Source organism: Schistocerca nitens, chromosome 9, assembly GCF_023898315.1.
Source record: "Schistocerca nitens isolate TAMUIC-IGC-003100 chromosome 9, iqSchNite1.1, whole genome shotgun sequence".
Taxonomy (NCBI): Eukaryota; Metazoa; Arthropoda; class Insecta; order Orthoptera; family Acrididae; genus Schistocerca; species Schistocerca nitens.
In genome coordinates, this window is record NC_064622.1 from 147137260 (window position 1) to 147152026 (window position 14767).

Consider the following 14767-nt stretch of genomic DNA (forward strand, 5'->3'; position numbering starts at 1 on the left):
AGCTTGCCACACATCTGCCCTCGCTGTTGGACAGGTAGCAGAAGGCAAGGCGCGCGTTTTTCTGCATTTTTTCGGCGATGACAAGCGGTTGATATGCTTGTAAGTGTAGCATATGAAGCAAGAATCGAATGAGGCATTCGTAGACAGGTGCTAAATTCGCAGTATGGCCGCAGGTGACGATCTTATGACGGGTGTGCAGCCACAACAGGTTGGCAGCAAAGTGAGTATCGCTAACTGAAAGCTCTCTGCTGTAGCCCCAGTGGCGCAATTGGTTAGCGCACGGTACTTATAAGGCAGTAGCCGTGAGCAATGCCGGGGTTGTGAGTTCGAGCCTCACCTGGGGCACACTTTTATTTCGTAGCAGCTGACTCTGAAAGCATCGGGACGCGAGAGTTGAGATGTATCACCTGCTTGAGAAACATAAGTGTGCGTGCATTATAGCCACCGATCGCGTGTTCCTCGGTAGTATAGTGGTTAGTATCCCCGCCTGTCACGCGGGAGACCGGGGTTCGATTCCCCGCCGGGGAGGTGCGATTTTTATATCGCGAAAGTTGCACGCGTGGCCCGAAAGGACATTAACGTTGCGATCAAGGAATGTAGTTACTGCAAAATCGTAAGTAAGTCTGCGTCTTAGGAAGTGTTTCTCGCATTCTTCACACGACGTCGTCGTTTCACGACTTACAGGGGTTGCTGTTGACGCTGAATCAGCTCACCCCAGGCTTAATGATCGAGCTCGAGGCACCCAAGAAAAGGAATAATTTTAGCAGAGCGTGGTTTCGATCCACGGACCTCTGGGTTATGGGCCCAGCACGCTTCCACTGCGCCACTCTGCTGCGTGGAGCCGTCCGCGCTCTTCGGTGCTTGACATGGGACACTTGGAAAGCGTTGTCTGCGTCGGTTTCCCGCGCCTACCGTTTAATTAAGTGCGTAACATCTCTCAGCTTGACTTGTCTCGACTTTGCTCGACTGACGCTACGCTGACGCTTGCACGAAGCGATATTTACCGCAATCGTCTCGAGATGCAGCTGCGAGATGCTCAGGATTAACATTGCAGTCCACGAAGGTGGAGACATTCGAATCCACTGCCTAGCTACGCGCCCGCAACTAACAAAATGCCGACCCTGCCAGGATTCGAACCTGGAATCTTCTGATCCTTAGTCAGACGCGTTATCCGTTGCGCCACAGGGCCACTGTTTGCGTTTTCTACCACGAGGCGGGTGCACATCGCAAAGCAACGTGTTCTCCGTGGCTCGGCAACTGCATGTCGTCCACTGACAACGGCGGCGCGGCCACTCTGGTCTTGCGCACTCTGCAGGGAGCTGCCAAGGAAGGCATCTCTCCTCCAGCTGCTCGGCCACGGTGCGCCTGCACGGCTTAGAGCTTGCCACACATCTGCCCTCGCTGTTGGACAGGTAGCAGAAGGCAAGGCGCGCGTTTTTCTGCATTTTTTCGGCGATGACAAGCGGTTGATATGCTTGTAAGTGTAGCATATGAAGCAAGAATCGAATGAGGCATTCGTAGACAGGTGCTAAATTCGCAGTATGGCCGCAGGTGACGATCTTATGACGGGTGTGCAGCCACAACAGGTTGGCAGCAAAGTGAGTATCGCTAACTGAAAGCTCTCTGCTGTAGCCCCAGTGGCGCAATTGGTTAGCGCACGGTACTTATAAGGCAGTAGCCGTGAGCAATGCCGGGGTTGTGAGTTCGAGCCTCACCTGGGGCACACTTTTATTTCGTAGCAGCTGACTCTGAAAGCATCGGGACGCGAGAGTTGAGATGTATCACCTGCTTGAGAAACATAAGTGTGCGTGCATTATAGCCACCGATCGCGTGTTCCTCGGTAGTATAGTGGTTAGTATCCCCGCCTGTCACCCGGGAGACCGGGGTTCGATTCCCCGCCGGGGAGGTGCGATTTTTATATCGCGAAAGTTGCACGCGTGGCCCGAAAGGACATTAACGTTGCGATCAAGGAATGTAGTTACTGCAAAATCGTAAGTAAGTCTGCGTCTTAGGAAGTGTTTCTCGCATTCTTCACACGACGTCGTCGTTTCACGACTTACAGGGGTTGCTGTTGACGCTGAATCAGCTCACCCCAGGCTTAATGATCGAGCTCGAGGCACCCAAGAAAAGGAATAATTTTAGCAGAGCGTGGTTTCGATCCACGGACCTCTGGGTTATGGGCCCAGCACGCTTCCACTGCGCCACTCTGCTGCGTGGAGCCGTCCGCGCTCTTCGGTGCTTGACATGGGACACTTGGAAAGCGTTGTCTGCGTCGGTTTCCCGCGCCTACCGTTTAATTAAGTGCGTAACATCTCTCAGCTTGACTTGTCTCGACTTTGCTCGACTGACGCTACGCTGACGCTTGCACGAAGCGATATTTACCGCAATCGTCTCGAGATGCAGCTGCGAGATGCTCAGGATTAACATTGCACTCCACGAAGGTGGAGACATTCGAATCCACTGCCTAGCTACGCGCCCGCAACTAACAAAATGCCGACCCTGCCAGGATTCGAACCTGGAATCTTCTGATCCGTAGTCAGACGCGTTATCCGTTGCGAAACAGGGCCACTGTTTGCGTTTTCTACCACGAGGCGGGTGCACATCGCAAAGCAACGTGTTCTCCGTGGCTCGGCAACTGCATGTCGTCCACTGACAACGGCGGCGCGGCCACTCTGGTCTTGCGCACTCTGCAGGGAGCTGCCAAGGAAGGCATCTCTCCTCCAGCTGCTCGGCCACGGTGCGCCTGCACGGCTTAGAGCTTGCCACACATCTGCCCTCGCTGTTGGACAGGTAGCAGAAGGCAAGGCGCGCGTTTTTCTGCATTTTTTCGGCGATGACAAGCGGTTGATATGCTTGTAAGTGTAGCATATGAAGCAAGAATCGAATGAGGCATTCGTAGACAGGTGCTAAATTCGCAGTATGGCCGCAGGTGACGATCTTATGACGGGTGTGCAGCCACAACAGGTTGGCAGCAAAGTGAGTATCGCTAACTGAAAGCTCTCTGCTGTAGCCCCAGTGGCGCAATTGGTTAGCGCACGGTACTTATAAGGCAGTAGCCGTGAGCAATGCCGGGGTTGTGAGTTCGAGCCTCACCTGGGGCACACTTTTATTTCGTAGCAGCTGACTCTGAAAGCATCGGGACGCGAGAGTTGAGATGTATCACCTGCTTGAGAAACATAAGTGTGCGTGCATTATAGCCACCGATCGCGTGTTCCTCGGTAGTATAGTGGTTAGTATCCCCGCCTGTCACGCGGGAGACCGGGGTTCGATTCCCCGCCGGGGAGGTGCGATTTTTATATCGCGAAAGTTGCACGCGTGGCCCGAAAGGACATTAACGTTGCGATCAAGGAATGTAGTTACTGCAAAATCGTAAGTAAGTCTGCGTCTTAGGAAGTGTTTCTCGCATTCTTCACACGACGTCGTCGTTTCACGACTTACAGGGGTTGCTGTTGACGCTGAATCAGCTCACCCCAGGCTTAATGATCGAGCTCGAGGCACCCAAGAAAAGGAATAATTTTAGCAGAGCGTGGTTTCGATCCACGGACCTCTGGGTTATGGGCCCAGCACGCTTCCACTGCGCCACTCTGCTGCGTGGAGCCGTCCGCGCTCTTCGGTGCGTGACATGGGACACTTGGAAAGCGTTGTCTGCGTCGGTTTCCCGCGCCTACCGTTTAATTAAGTGCGTAACATCTCTCAGCTTGACTTGTCTCGACTTTGCTCGACTGACGCTACGCTGACGCTTGCACGAAGCGATATTTACCGCAATCGTCTCGAGATGCAGCTGCGAGATGCTCAGGATTAACATTGCACTCCACGAAGGTGGAGACATTCGAATCCACTGCCTAGCTACGCGCCCGCAACTAACAAAATGCCGACCCTGCCAGGATTCGAACCTGGAATCTTCTGATCCGTAGTCAGACGCGTTATCCGTTGCGAAACAGGGCCACTGTTTGCGTTTTCTACCACGAGGCGGGTGCACATCGCAAAGCAACGTGTTCTCCGTGGCTCGGCAACTGCATGTCGTCCACTGACAACGGCGGCGCGGCCACTCTGGTCTTGCGCACTCTGCAGGGAGCTGCCAAGGAAGGCATCTCTCCTCCAGCTGCTCGGCCACGGTGCGCCTGCACGGCTTAGAGCTTGCCACACATCTGCCCTCGCTGTTGGACAGGTAGCAGAAGGCAAGGCGCGCGTTTTTCTGCATTTTTTCGGCGATGACAAGCGGTTGATATGCTTGTAAGTGTAGCATATGAAGCAAGAATCGAATGAGGCATTCGTAGACAGGTGCTAAATTCGCAGTATGGCCGCAGGTGACGATCTTATGACGGGTGTGCAGCCACAACAGGTTGGCAGCAAAGTGAGTATCGCTAACTGAAAGCTCTCTGCTGTAGCCCCAGTGGCGCAATTGGTTAGCGCACGGTACTTATAAGGCAGTAGCCGTGAGCAATGCCGGGGTTGTGAGTTCGAGCCTCACCTGGGGCACACTTTTATTTCGTAGCAGCTGACTCTGAAAGCATCGGGACGCGAGAGTTGAGATGTATCACCTGCTTGAGAAACATAAGTGTGCGTGCATTATAGCCACCGATCGCGTGTTCCTCGGTAGTATAGTGGTTAGTATCCCCGCCTGTCACGCGGGAGACCGGGGTTCGATTCCCCGCCGGGGAGGTGCGATTTTTATATCGCGAAAGTTGCACGCGTGGCCCGAAAGGACATTAACGTTGCGATCAAGGAATGTAGTTACTGCAAAATCGTAAGTAAGTCTGCGTCTTAGGAAGTGTTTCTCGCATTCTTCACACGACGTCGTCGTTTCACGACTTACAGGGGTTGCTGTTGACGCTGAATCAGCTCACCCCAGGCTTAATGATCGAGCTCGAGGCACCCAAGAAAAGGAATAATTTTAGCAGAGCGTGGTTTCGATCCACGGACCTCTGGGTTATGGGCCCAGCACGCTTCCACTGCGCCACTCTGCTGCGTGGAGCCGTCCGCGCTCTTCGGTGCGTGACATGGGACACTTGGAAAGCGTTGTCTGCGTCGGTTTCCCGCGCCTACCGTTTAATTAAGTGCGTAACATCTCTCAGCTTGACTTGTCTCGACTTTGCTCGACTGACGCTACGCTGACGCTTGCACGAAGCGATATTTACCGCAATCGTCTCGAGATGCAGCTGCGAGATGCTCAGGATTAACATTGCACTCCACGAAGGTGGAGACATTCGAATCCACTGCCTAGCTACGCGCCCGCAACTAACAAAATGCCGACCCTGCCAGGATTCGAACCTGGAATCTTCTGATCCGTAGTCAGACGCGTTATCCGTTGCGAAACAGGGCCACTGTTTGCGTTTTCTACCACGAGGCGGGTGCACATCGCAAAGCAACGTGTTCTCCGTGGCTCGGCAACTGCATGTCGTCCACTGACAACGGCGGCGCGGCCACTCTGGTCTTGCGCACTCTGCAGGGAGCTGCCAAGGAAGGCATCTCTCCTCCAGCTGCTCGGCCACGGTGCGCCTGCACGGCTTAGAGCTTGCCACACATCTGCCCTCGCTGTTGGACAGGTAGCAGAAGGCAAGGCGCGCGTTTTTCTGCATTTTTTCGGCGATGACAAGCGGTTGATATGCTTGTAAGTGTAGCATATGAAGCAAGAATCGAATGAGGCATTCGTAGACAGGTGCTAAATTCGCAGTATGGCCGCAGGTGACGATCTTATGACGGGTGTGCAGCCACAACAGGTTGGCAGCAAAGTGAGTATCGCTAACTGAAAGCTCTCTGCTGTAGCCCCAGTGGCGCAATTGGTTAGCGCACGGTACTTATAAGGCAGTAGCCGTGAGCAATGCCGGGGTTGTGAGTTCGAGCCTCACCTGGGGCACACTTTTATTTCGTAGCAGCTGACTCTGAAAGCATCGGGACGCGAGAGTTGAGATGTATCACCTGCTTGAGAAACATAAGTGTGCGTGCATTATAGCCACCGATCGCGTGTTCCTCGGTAGTATAGTGGTTAGTATCCCCGCCTGTCACGCGGGAGACCGGGGTTCGATTCCCCGCCGGGGAGGTGCGATTTTTATATCGCGAAAGTTGCACGCGTGGCCCGAAAGGACATTAACGTTGCGATCAAGGAATGTAGTTACTGCAAAATCGTAAGTAAGTCTGCGTCTTAGGAAGTGTTTCTCGCATTCTTCACACGACGTCGTCGTTTCACGACTTACAGGGGTTGCTGTTGACGCTGAATCAGCTCACCCCAGGCTTAATGATCGAGCTCGAGGCACCCAAGAAAAGGAATAATTTTAGCAGAGCGTGGTTTCGATCCACGGACCTCTGGGTTATGGGCCCAGCACGCTTCCACTGCGCCACTCTGCTGCGTGGAGCCGTCCGCGCTCTTCGGTGCGTGACATGGGACACTTGGAAAGCGTTGTCTGCGTCGGTTTCCCGCGCCTACCGTTTAATTAAGTGCGTAACATCTCTCAGCTTGACTTGTCTCGACTTTGCTCGACTGACGCTACGCTGACGCTTGCACGAAGCGATATTTACCGCAATCGTCTCGAGATGCAGCTGCGAGATGCTCAGGATTAACATTGCACTCCACGAAGGTGGAGACATTCGAATCCACTGCCTAGCTACGCGCCCGCAACTAACAAAATGCCGACCCTGCCAGGATTCGAACCTGGAATCTTCTGATCCGTAGTCAGACGCGTTATCCGTTGCGAAACAGGGCCACTGTTTGCGTTTTCTACCACGAGGCGGGTGCACATCGCAAAGCAACGTGTTCTCCGTGGCTCGGCAACTGCATGTCGTCCACTGACAACGGCGGCGCGGCCACTCTGGTCTTGCGCACTCTGCAGGGAGCTGCCAAGGAAGGCATCTCTCCTCCAGCTGCTCGGCCACGGTGCGCCTGCACGGCTTAGAGCTTGCCACACATCTGCCCTCGCTGTTGGACAGGTAGCAGAAGGCAAGGCGCGCGTTTTTCTGCATTTTTTCGGCGATGACAAGCGGTTGATATGCTTGTAAGTGTAGCATATGAAGCAAGAATCGAATGAGGCATTCGTAGACAGGTGCTAAATTCGCAGTATGGCCGCAGGTGACGATCTTATGACGGGTGTGCAGCCACAACAGGTTGGCAGCAAAGTGAGTATCGCTAACTGAAAGCTCTCTGCTGTAGCCCCAGTGGCGCAATTGGTTAGCGCACGGTACTTATAAGGCAGTAGCCGTGAGCAATGCCGGGGTTGTGAGTTCGAGCCTCACCTGGGGCACACTTTTATTTCGTAGCAGCTGACTCTGAAAGCATCGGGACGCGAGAGTTGAGATGTATCACCTGCTTGAGAAACATAAGTGTGCGTGCATTATAGCCACCGATCGCGTGTTCCTCGGTAGTATAGTGGTTAGTATCCCCGCCTGTCACGCGGGAGACCGGGGTTCGATTCCCCGCCGGGGAGGTGCGATTTTTATATCGCGAAAGTTGCACGCGTGGCCCGAAAGGACATTAACGTTGCGATCAAGGAATGTAGTTACTGCAAAATCGTAAGTAAGTCTGCGTCTTAGGAAGTGTTTCTCGCATTCTTCACACGACGTCGTCGTTTCACGACTTACAGGGGTTGCTGTTGACGCTGAATCAGCTCACCCCAGGCTTAATGATCGAGCTCGAGGCACCCAAGAAAAGGAATAATTTTAGCAGAGCGTGGTTTCGATCCACGGACCTCTGGGTTATGGGCCCAGCACGCTTCCACTGCGCCACTCTGCTGCGTGGAGCCGTCCGCGCTCTTCGGTGCGTGACATGGGACACTTGGAAAGCGTTGTCTGCGTCGGTTTCCCGCGCCTACCGTTTAATTAAGTGCGTAACATCTCTCAGCTTGACTTGTCTCGACTTTGCTCGACTGACGCTTGCACGAAGCGATATTTACCGCAATCGTCTCGAGATGCAGCTGCGAGATGCTCAGGATTAACATTGCACTCCACGAAGGTGGAGACATTCGAATCCACTGCCTAGCTACGCGCCCGCAACTAACAAAATGCCGACCCTGCCAGGATTCGAACCTGGAATCTTCTGATCCGTAGTCAGACGCGTTATCCGTTGCGAAACAGGGCCACTGTTTGCGTTTTCTACCACGAGGCGGGTGCACATCGCAAAGCAACGTGTTCTCCGTGGCTCGGCAACTGCATGTCGTCCACTGACAACGGCGGCGCGGCCACTCTGGTCTTGCGCACTCTGCAGGGAGCTGCCAAGGAAGGCATCTCTCCTCCAGCTGCTCGGCCACGGTGCGCCTGCACGGCTTAGAGCTTGCCACACATCTGCCCTCGCTGTTGGACAGGTAGCAGAAGGCAAGGCGCGCGTTTTTCTGCATTTTTTCGGCGATGACAAGCGGTTGATATGCTTGTAAGTGTAGCATATGAAGCAAGAATCGAATGAGGCATTCGTAGACAGGTGCTAAATTCGCAGTATGGCCGCAGGTGACGATCTTATGACGGGTGTGCAGCCACAACAGGTTGGCAGCAAAGTGAGTATCGCTAACTGAAAGCTCTCTGCTGTAGCCCCAGTGGCGCAATTGGTTAGCGCACGGTACTTATAAGGCAGTAGCCGTGAGCAATGCCGGGGTTGTGAGTTCGAGCCTCACCTGGGGCACACTTTTATTTCGTAGCAGCTGACTCTGAAAGCATCGGGACGCGAGAGTTGAGATGTATCACCTGCTTGAGAAACATAAGTGTGCGTGCATTATAGCCACCGATCGCGTGTTCCTCGGTAGTATAGTGGTTAGTATCCCCGCCTGTCACGCGGGAGACCGGGGTTCGATTCCCCGCCGGGGAGGTGCGATTTTTATATCGCGAAAGTTGCACGCGTGGCCCGAAAGGACATTAACGTTGCGATCAAGGAATGTAGTTACTGCAAAATCGTAAGTAAGTCTGCGTCTTAGGAAGTGTTTCTCGCATTCTTCACACGACGTCGTCGTTTCACGACTTACAGGGGTTGCTGTTGACGCTGAATCAGCTCACCCCAGGCTTAATGATCGAGCTCGAGGCACCCAAGAAAAGGAATAATTTTAGCAGAGCGTGGTTTCGATCCACGGACCTCTGGGTTATGGGCCCAGCACGCTTCCACTGCGCCACTCTGCTGCGTGGAGCCGTCCGCGCTCTTCGGTGCGTGACATGGGACACTTGGAAAGCGTTGTCTGCGTCGGTTTCCCGCGCCTACCGTTTAATTAAGTGCGTAACATCTCTCAGCTTGACTTGTCTCGACTTTGCTCGACTGACGCTACGCTGACGCTTGCACGAAGCGATATTTACCGCAATCGTCTCGAGATGCAGCTGCGAGATGCTCAGGATTAACATTGCACTCCACGAAGGTGGAGACATTCGAATCCACTGCCTAGCTACGCGCCCGCAACTAACAAAATGCCGACCCTGCCAGGATTCGAACCTGGAATCTTCTGATCCGTAGTCAGACGCGTTATCCGTTGCGAAACAGGGCCACTGTTTGCGTTTTCTACCACGAGGCGGGTGCACATCGCAAAGCAACGTGTTCTCCGTGGCTCGGCAACTGCATGTCGTCCACTGACAACGGCGGCGCGGCCACTCTGGTCTTGCGCACTCTGCAGGGAGCTGCCAAGGAAGGCATCTCTCCTCCAGCTGCTCGGCCACGGTGCGCCTGCACGGCTTAGAGCTTGCCACACATCTGCCCTCGCTGTTGGACAGGTAGCAGAAGGCAAGGCGCGCGTTTTTCTGCATTTTTTCGGCGATGACAAGCGGTTGATATGCTTGTAAGTGTAGCATATGAAGCAAGAATCGAATGAGGCATTCGTAGACAGGTGCTAAATTCGCAGTATGGCCGCAGGTGACGATCTTATGACGGGTGTGCAGCCACAACAGGTTGGCAGCAAAGTGAGTATCGCTAACTGAAAGCTCTCTGCTGTAGCCCCAGTGGCGCAATTGGTTAGCGCACGGTACTTATAAGGCAGTAGCCGTGAGCAATGCCGGGGTTGTGAGTTCGAGCCTCACCTGGGGCACACTTTTATTTCGTAGCAGCTGACTCTGAAAGCATCGGGACGCGAGAGTTGAGATGTATCACCTGCTTGAGAAACATAAGTGTGCGTGCATTATAGCCACCGATCGCGTGTTCCTCGGTAGTATAGTGGTTAGTATCCCCGCCTGTCACGCGGGAGACCGGGGTTCGATTCCCCGCCGGGGAGGTGCGACTTTTATATCGCGAAAGTTGCACGCGTGGCCCGAAAGGACATTAACGTTGCGATCAAGGAATGTAGTTACTGCAAAATCGTAAGTAAGTCTGCGTCTTAGGAAGTGTTTCTCGCATTCTTCACACGACGTCGTCGTTTCACGACTTACAGGGGTTGCTGTTGACGCTGAATCAGCTCACCCCAGGCTTAATGATCGAGCTCGAGGCACCCAAGAAAAGGAATAATTTTAGCAGAGCGTGGTTTCGATCCACGGACCTCTGGGTTATGGGCCCAGCACGCTTCCACTGCGCCACTCTGCTGCGTGGAGCCGTCCGCGCTCTTCGGTGCGTGACATGGGACACTTGGAAAGCGTTGTCTGCGTCGGTTTCCCGCGCCTACCGTTTAATTAAGTGCGTAACATCTCTCAGCTTGACTTGTCTCGACTTTGCTCGACTGACGCTACGCTGACGCTTGCACGAAGCGATATTTACCGCAATCGTCTCGAGATGCAGCTGCGAGATGCTCAGGATTAACATTGCACTCCACGAAGGTGGAGACATTCGAATCCACTGCCTAGCTACGCGCCCGCAACTAACAAAATGCCGACCCTGCCAGGATTCGAACCTGGAATCTTCTGATCCGTAGTCAGACGCGTTATCCGTTGCGAAACAGGGCCACTGTTTGCGTTTTCTACCACGAGGCGGGTGCACATCGCAAAGCAACGTGTTCTCCGTGGCTCGGCAACTGCATGTCGTCCACTGACAACGGCGGCGCGGCCACTCTGGTCTTGCGCACTCTGCAGGGAGCTGCCAAGGAAGGCATCTCTCCTCCAGCTGCTCGGCCACGGTGCGCCTGCACGGCTTAGAGCTTGCCACACATCTGCCCTCGCTGTTGGACAGGTAGCAGAAGGCAAGGCGCGCGTTTTTCTGCATTTTTTCGGCGATGACAAGCGGTTGATATGCTTGTAAGTGTAGCATATGAAGCAAGAATCGAATGAGGCATTCGTAGACAGGTGCTAAATTCGCAGTATGGCCGCAGGTGACGATCTTATGACGGGTGTGCAGCCACAACAGGTTGGCAGCAAAGTGAGTATCGCTAACTGAAAGCTCTCTGCTGTAGCCCCAGTGGCGCAATTGGTTAGCGCACGGTACTTATAAGGCAGTAGCCGTGAGCAATGCCGGGGTTGTGAGTTCGAGCCTCACCTGGGGCACACTTTTATTTCGTAGCAGCTGACTCTGAAAGCATCGGGACGCGAGAGTTGAGATGTATCACCTGCTTGAGAAACATAAGTGTGCGTGCATTATAGCCACCGATCGCGTGTTCCTCGGTAGTATAGTGGTTAGTATCCCCGCCTGTCACGCGGGAGACCGGGGTTCGATTCCCCGCCGGGGAGGTGCGATTTTTATATCGCGAAAGTTGCACGCGTGGCCCGAAAGGACATTAACGTTGCGATCAAGGAATGTAGTTACTGCAAAATCGTAAGTAAGTCTGCGTCTTAGGAAGTGTTTCTCGCATTCTTCACACGACGTCGTCGTTTCACGACTTACAGGGGTTGCTGTTGACGCTGAATCAGCTCACCCCAGGCTTAATGATCGAGCTCGAGGCACCCAAGAAAAGGAATAATTTTAGCAGAGCGTGGTTTCGATCCACGGACCTCTGGGTTATGGGCCCAGCACGCTTCCACTGCGCCACTCTGCTGCGTGGAGCCGTCCGCGCTCTTCGGTGCGTGACATGGGACACTTGGAAAGCGTTGTCTGCGTCGGTTTCCCGCGCCTACCGTTTAATTAAGTGCGTAACATCTCTCAGCTTGACTTGTCTCGACTTTGCTCGACTGACGCTACGCTGACGCTTGCACGAAGCGATATTTACCGCAATCGTCTCGAGATGCAGCTGCGAGATGCTCAGGATTAACATTGCACTCCACGAAGGTGGAGACATTCGAATCCACTGCCTAGCTACGCGCCCGCAACTAACAAAATGCCGACCCTGCCAGGATTCGAACCTGGAATCTTCTGATCCGTAGTCAGACGCGTTATCCGTTGCGAAACAGGGCCACTGTTTGCGTTTTCTACCACGAGGCGGGTGCACATCGCAAAGCAACGTGTTCTCCGTGGCTCGGCAACTGCATGTCGTCCACTGACAACGGCGGCGCGGCCACTCTGGTCTTGCGCACTCTGCAGGGAGCTGCCAAGGAAGGCATCTCTCCTCCAGCTGCTCGGCCACGGTGCGCCTGCACGGCTTAGAGCTTGCCACACATCTGCCCTCGCTGTTGGACAGGTAGCAGAAGGCAAGGCGCGCGTTTTTCTGCATTTTTTCGGCGATGACAAGCGGTTGATATGCTTGTAAGTGTAGCATATGAAGCAAGAATCGAATGAGGCATTCGTAGACAGGTGCTAAATTCGCAGTATGGCCGCAGGTGACGATCTTATGACGGGTGTGCAGCCACAACAGGTTGGCAGCAAAGTGAGTATCGCTAACTGAAAGCTCTCTGCTGTAGCCCCAGTGGCGCAATTGGTTAGCGCACGGTACTTATAAGGCAGTAGCCGTGAGCAATGCCGGGGTTGTGAGTTCGAGCCTCACCTGGGGCACACTTTTATTTCGTAGCAGCTGACTCTGAAAGCATCGGGACGCGAGAGTTGAGATGTATCACCTGCTTGAGAAACATAAGTGTGCGTGCATTATAGCCACCGATCGCGTGTTCCTCGGTAGTATAGTGGTTAGTATCCCCGCCTGTCACGCGGGAGACCGGGGTTCGATTCCCCGCCGGGGAGGTGCGATTTTTATATCGCGAAAGTTGCACGCGTGGCCCGAAAGGACATTAACGTTGCGATCAAGGAATGTAGTTACTGCAAAATCGTAAGTAAGTCTGCGTCTTAGGAAGTGTTTCTCGCATTCTTCACACGACGTCGTCGTTTCACGACTTACAGGGGTTGCTGTTGACGCTGAATCAGCTCACCCCAGGCTTAATGATCGAGCTCGAGGCACCCAAGAAAAGGAATAATTTTAGCAGAGCGTGGTTTCGATCCACGGACCTCTGGGTTATGGGCCCAGCACGCTTCCACTGCGCCACTCTGCTGCGTGGAGCCGTCCGCGCTCTTCGGTGCGTGACATGGGACACTTGGAAAGCGTTGTCTGCGTCGGTTTCCCGCGCCTACCGTTTAATTAAGTGCGTAACATCTCTCAGCTTGACTTGTCTCGACTTTGCTCGACTGACGCTACGCTGACGCTTGCACGAAGCGATATTTACCGCAATCGTCTCGAGATGCAGCTGCGAGATGCTCAGGATTAACATTGCACTCCACGAAGGTGGAGACATTCGAATCCACTGCCTAGCTACGCGCCCGCAACTAACAAAATGCCGACCCTGCCAGGATTCGAACCTGGAATCTTCTGATCCGTAGTCAGACGCGTTATCCGTTGCGAAACATGGCCACTGTTTGCGTTTTCTACCACGAGGCGGGTGCACATCGCAAAGCAACGTGTTCTCCGTGGCTCGGCAACTGCATGTCGTCCACTGACAACGGCGGCGCGGCCACTCTGGTCTTGCGCACTCTGCAGGGAGCTGCCAAGGAAGGCATCTCTCCTCCAGCTGCTCGGCCACGGTGCGCCTGCACGGCTTAGAGCTTGCCACACATCTGCCCTCGCTGTTGGACAGGTAGCAGAAGGCAAGGCGCGCGTTTTTCTGCATTTTTTCGGCGATGACAAGCGGTTGATATGCTTGTAAGTGTAGCATATGAAGCAAGAATCGAATGAGGCATTCGTAGACAGGTGCTAAATTCGCAGTATGGCCGCAGGTGACGATCTTATGACGGGTGTGCAGCCACAACAGGTTGGCAGCAAAGTGAGTATCGCTAACTGAAAGCTCTCTGCTGTAGCCCCAGTGGCGCAATTGGTTAGCGCACGGTACTTATAAGGCAGTAGCCGTGAGCAATGCCGGGGTTGTGAGTTCGAGCCTCACCTGGGGCACACTTTTATTTCGTAGCAGCTGACTCTGAAAGCATCGGGACGCGAGAGTTGAGATGTATCACCTGCTTGAGAAACATAAGTGTGCGTGCATTATAGCCACCGATCGCGTGTTCCTCGGTAGTATAGTGGTTAGTATCCCCGCCTGTCACGCGGGAGACCGGGGTTCGATTCCCCGCCGGGGAGGTGCGATTTTTATATCGCGAAAGTTGCACGCGTGGCCCGAAAGGACATTAACGTTGCGATCAAGGAATGTAGTTACTGCAAAATCGTAAGTAAGTCTGCGTCTTAGGAAGTGTTTCTCGCATTCTTCACACGACGTCGTCGTTTCACGACTTACAGGGGTTGCTGTTGACGCTGAATCAGCTCACCCCAGGCTTAATGATCGAGCTCGAGGCACCCAAGAAAAGGAATAATTTTAGCAGAGCGTGGTTTCGATCCACGGACCTCTGGGTTATGGGCCCAGCACGCTTCCACTGCGCCACTCTGCTGCGTGGAGCCGTCCGCGCTCTTCGGTGCTTGACATGGGACACTTGGAAAGCGTTGTCTGCGTCGGTTTCCCGCGCCTACCGTTTAATTAAGTGCGTAACATCTCTCAGCTTGACTTGTCTCGACTTTGCTCGACTGACGCTACGCTGACGCTTGCACGAAGCGAT

The 14767-nt window shown here is 54.0% G+C and overlaps 42 non-coding genes across 42 annotated transcripts; 22 read left to right on the plus strand and 20 right to left on the minus strand.

The window, feature by feature from the left end:
* The first annotated feature begins 253 nt into the window (after positions 1–253).
* Positions 254–345, plus strand: Trnai-uau (transfer RNA isoleucine (anticodon UAU)). Its single transcript is given in 2 exon segments — positions 254–291; positions 310–345. It is a non-coding gene; the product is annotated as a tRNA-Ile (tRNA).
* A 111-nt stretch (positions 346–456) lies between these two features.
* On the plus strand, positions 457–528 carry Trnad-guc (transfer RNA aspartic acid (anticodon GUC)). The gene has a single exon. It is a non-coding gene; the product is annotated as a tRNA-Asp (tRNA).
* A 233-nt stretch (positions 529–761) lies between these two features.
* Positions 762–833, minus strand: Trnam-cau (transfer RNA methionine (anticodon CAU)). Its single transcript has one exon. It is a non-coding gene; the product is annotated as a tRNA-Met (tRNA).
* Positions 834–1116: 283 nt separating this feature from the next.
* Positions 1117–1189, minus strand: Trnal-aag (transfer RNA leucine (anticodon AAG)). Its single transcript has one exon. It is a non-coding gene; the product is annotated as a tRNA-Leu (tRNA).
* Positions 1190–1631: 442 nt separating this feature from the next.
* Positions 1632–1723, plus strand: Trnai-uau (transfer RNA isoleucine (anticodon UAU)). The gene is given in 2 exon segments: positions 1632–1669; positions 1688–1723. It is a non-coding gene; the product is annotated as a tRNA-Ile (tRNA).
* Positions 1724–1834: 111 nt separating this feature from the next.
* On the plus strand, positions 1835–1906 carry Trnad-guc (transfer RNA aspartic acid (anticodon GUC)). Its single transcript has one exon. It is a non-coding gene; the product is annotated as a tRNA-Asp (tRNA).
* A 233-nt stretch (positions 1907–2139) lies between these two features.
* Positions 2140–2211, minus strand: Trnam-cau (transfer RNA methionine (anticodon CAU)). Its single transcript has one exon. It is a non-coding gene; the product is annotated as a tRNA-Met (tRNA).
* A 283-nt stretch (positions 2212–2494) lies between these two features.
* Trnar-acg (transfer RNA arginine (anticodon ACG)) lies at positions 2495–2567 on the minus strand. The gene has a single exon. It is a non-coding gene; the product is annotated as a tRNA-Arg (tRNA).
* A 442-nt stretch (positions 2568–3009) lies between these two features.
* Positions 3010–3101, plus strand: Trnai-uau (transfer RNA isoleucine (anticodon UAU)). Its single transcript is given in 2 exon segments — positions 3010–3047; positions 3066–3101. It is a non-coding gene; the product is annotated as a tRNA-Ile (tRNA).
* Positions 3102–3212: 111 nt separating this feature from the next.
* Positions 3213–3284, plus strand: Trnad-guc (transfer RNA aspartic acid (anticodon GUC)). The gene has a single exon. It is a non-coding gene; the product is annotated as a tRNA-Asp (tRNA).
* A 233-nt stretch (positions 3285–3517) lies between these two features.
* On the minus strand, positions 3518–3589 carry Trnam-cau (transfer RNA methionine (anticodon CAU)). The gene has a single exon. It is a non-coding gene; the product is annotated as a tRNA-Met (tRNA).
* Positions 3590–3872: 283 nt separating this feature from the next.
* Positions 3873–3945, minus strand: Trnar-acg (transfer RNA arginine (anticodon ACG)). Its single transcript has one exon. It is a non-coding gene; the product is annotated as a tRNA-Arg (tRNA).
* Positions 3946–4387: 442 nt separating this feature from the next.
* On the plus strand, positions 4388–4479 carry Trnai-uau (transfer RNA isoleucine (anticodon UAU)). The gene is given in 2 exon segments: positions 4388–4425; positions 4444–4479. It is a non-coding gene; the product is annotated as a tRNA-Ile (tRNA).
* A 111-nt stretch (positions 4480–4590) lies between these two features.
* On the plus strand, positions 4591–4662 carry Trnad-guc (transfer RNA aspartic acid (anticodon GUC)). The gene has a single exon. It is a non-coding gene; the product is annotated as a tRNA-Asp (tRNA).
* Positions 4663–4895: 233 nt separating this feature from the next.
* Positions 4896–4967, minus strand: Trnam-cau (transfer RNA methionine (anticodon CAU)). The gene has a single exon. It is a non-coding gene; the product is annotated as a tRNA-Met (tRNA).
* Positions 4968–5250: 283 nt separating this feature from the next.
* Positions 5251–5323, minus strand: Trnar-acg (transfer RNA arginine (anticodon ACG)). Its single transcript has one exon. It is a non-coding gene; the product is annotated as a tRNA-Arg (tRNA).
* Positions 5324–5765: 442 nt separating this feature from the next.
* On the plus strand, positions 5766–5857 carry Trnai-uau (transfer RNA isoleucine (anticodon UAU)). Its single transcript is given in 2 exon segments — positions 5766–5803; positions 5822–5857. It is a non-coding gene; the product is annotated as a tRNA-Ile (tRNA).
* Positions 5858–5968: 111 nt separating this feature from the next.
* On the plus strand, positions 5969–6040 carry Trnad-guc (transfer RNA aspartic acid (anticodon GUC)). The gene has a single exon. It is a non-coding gene; the product is annotated as a tRNA-Asp (tRNA).
* Positions 6041–6273: 233 nt separating this feature from the next.
* Positions 6274–6345, minus strand: Trnam-cau (transfer RNA methionine (anticodon CAU)). The gene has a single exon. It is a non-coding gene; the product is annotated as a tRNA-Met (tRNA).
* A 283-nt stretch (positions 6346–6628) lies between these two features.
* Trnar-acg (transfer RNA arginine (anticodon ACG)) lies at positions 6629–6701 on the minus strand. Its single transcript has one exon. It is a non-coding gene; the product is annotated as a tRNA-Arg (tRNA).
* Positions 6702–7143: 442 nt separating this feature from the next.
* Trnai-uau (transfer RNA isoleucine (anticodon UAU)) lies at positions 7144–7235 on the plus strand. Its single transcript is given in 2 exon segments — positions 7144–7181; positions 7200–7235. It is a non-coding gene; the product is annotated as a tRNA-Ile (tRNA).
* Positions 7236–7346: 111 nt separating this feature from the next.
* Trnad-guc (transfer RNA aspartic acid (anticodon GUC)) lies at positions 7347–7418 on the plus strand. Its single transcript has one exon. It is a non-coding gene; the product is annotated as a tRNA-Asp (tRNA).
* A 233-nt stretch (positions 7419–7651) lies between these two features.
* On the minus strand, positions 7652–7723 carry Trnam-cau (transfer RNA methionine (anticodon CAU)). Its single transcript has one exon. It is a non-coding gene; the product is annotated as a tRNA-Met (tRNA).
* A 272-nt stretch (positions 7724–7995) lies between these two features.
* On the minus strand, positions 7996–8068 carry Trnar-acg (transfer RNA arginine (anticodon ACG)). The gene has a single exon. It is a non-coding gene; the product is annotated as a tRNA-Arg (tRNA).
* A 442-nt stretch (positions 8069–8510) lies between these two features.
* Trnai-uau (transfer RNA isoleucine (anticodon UAU)) lies at positions 8511–8602 on the plus strand. The gene is given in 2 exon segments: positions 8511–8548; positions 8567–8602. It is a non-coding gene; the product is annotated as a tRNA-Ile (tRNA).
* Positions 8603–8713: 111 nt separating this feature from the next.
* Positions 8714–8785, plus strand: Trnad-guc (transfer RNA aspartic acid (anticodon GUC)). The gene has a single exon. It is a non-coding gene; the product is annotated as a tRNA-Asp (tRNA).
* A 233-nt stretch (positions 8786–9018) lies between these two features.
* On the minus strand, positions 9019–9090 carry Trnam-cau (transfer RNA methionine (anticodon CAU)). The gene has a single exon. It is a non-coding gene; the product is annotated as a tRNA-Met (tRNA).
* Positions 9091–9373: 283 nt separating this feature from the next.
* On the minus strand, positions 9374–9446 carry Trnar-acg (transfer RNA arginine (anticodon ACG)). Its single transcript has one exon. It is a non-coding gene; the product is annotated as a tRNA-Arg (tRNA).
* Positions 9447–9888: 442 nt separating this feature from the next.
* Positions 9889–9980, plus strand: Trnai-uau (transfer RNA isoleucine (anticodon UAU)). Its single transcript is given in 2 exon segments — positions 9889–9926; positions 9945–9980. It is a non-coding gene; the product is annotated as a tRNA-Ile (tRNA).
* A 111-nt stretch (positions 9981–10091) lies between these two features.
* Positions 10092–10163, plus strand: Trnad-guc (transfer RNA aspartic acid (anticodon GUC)). Its single transcript has one exon. It is a non-coding gene; the product is annotated as a tRNA-Asp (tRNA).
* A 233-nt stretch (positions 10164–10396) lies between these two features.
* On the minus strand, positions 10397–10468 carry Trnam-cau (transfer RNA methionine (anticodon CAU)). Its single transcript has one exon. It is a non-coding gene; the product is annotated as a tRNA-Met (tRNA).
* Positions 10469–10751: 283 nt separating this feature from the next.
* On the minus strand, positions 10752–10824 carry Trnar-acg (transfer RNA arginine (anticodon ACG)). The gene has a single exon. It is a non-coding gene; the product is annotated as a tRNA-Arg (tRNA).
* A 442-nt stretch (positions 10825–11266) lies between these two features.
* On the plus strand, positions 11267–11358 carry Trnai-uau (transfer RNA isoleucine (anticodon UAU)). The gene is given in 2 exon segments: positions 11267–11304; positions 11323–11358. It is a non-coding gene; the product is annotated as a tRNA-Ile (tRNA).
* Positions 11359–11469: 111 nt separating this feature from the next.
* Trnad-guc (transfer RNA aspartic acid (anticodon GUC)) lies at positions 11470–11541 on the plus strand. Its single transcript has one exon. It is a non-coding gene; the product is annotated as a tRNA-Asp (tRNA).
* A 233-nt stretch (positions 11542–11774) lies between these two features.
* On the minus strand, positions 11775–11846 carry Trnam-cau (transfer RNA methionine (anticodon CAU)). Its single transcript has one exon. It is a non-coding gene; the product is annotated as a tRNA-Met (tRNA).
* Positions 11847–12129: 283 nt separating this feature from the next.
* On the minus strand, positions 12130–12202 carry Trnar-acg (transfer RNA arginine (anticodon ACG)). The gene has a single exon. It is a non-coding gene; the product is annotated as a tRNA-Arg (tRNA).
* Positions 12203–12644: 442 nt separating this feature from the next.
* Positions 12645–12736, plus strand: Trnai-uau (transfer RNA isoleucine (anticodon UAU)). The gene is given in 2 exon segments: positions 12645–12682; positions 12701–12736. It is a non-coding gene; the product is annotated as a tRNA-Ile (tRNA).
* A 111-nt stretch (positions 12737–12847) lies between these two features.
* On the plus strand, positions 12848–12919 carry Trnad-guc (transfer RNA aspartic acid (anticodon GUC)). The gene has a single exon. It is a non-coding gene; the product is annotated as a tRNA-Asp (tRNA).
* Positions 12920–13152: 233 nt separating this feature from the next.
* Trnam-cau (transfer RNA methionine (anticodon CAU)) lies at positions 13153–13224 on the minus strand. Its single transcript has one exon. It is a non-coding gene; the product is annotated as a tRNA-Met (tRNA).
* Positions 13225–14022: 798 nt separating this feature from the next.
* On the plus strand, positions 14023–14114 carry Trnai-uau (transfer RNA isoleucine (anticodon UAU)). Its single transcript is given in 2 exon segments — positions 14023–14060; positions 14079–14114. It is a non-coding gene; the product is annotated as a tRNA-Ile (tRNA).
* A 111-nt stretch (positions 14115–14225) lies between these two features.
* Trnad-guc (transfer RNA aspartic acid (anticodon GUC)) lies at positions 14226–14297 on the plus strand. The gene has a single exon. It is a non-coding gene; the product is annotated as a tRNA-Asp (tRNA).
* Positions 14298–14530: 233 nt separating this feature from the next.
* Trnam-cau (transfer RNA methionine (anticodon CAU)) lies at positions 14531–14602 on the minus strand. The gene has a single exon. It is a non-coding gene; the product is annotated as a tRNA-Met (tRNA).
* Positions 14603–14767: the final 165 nt, after the last annotated feature.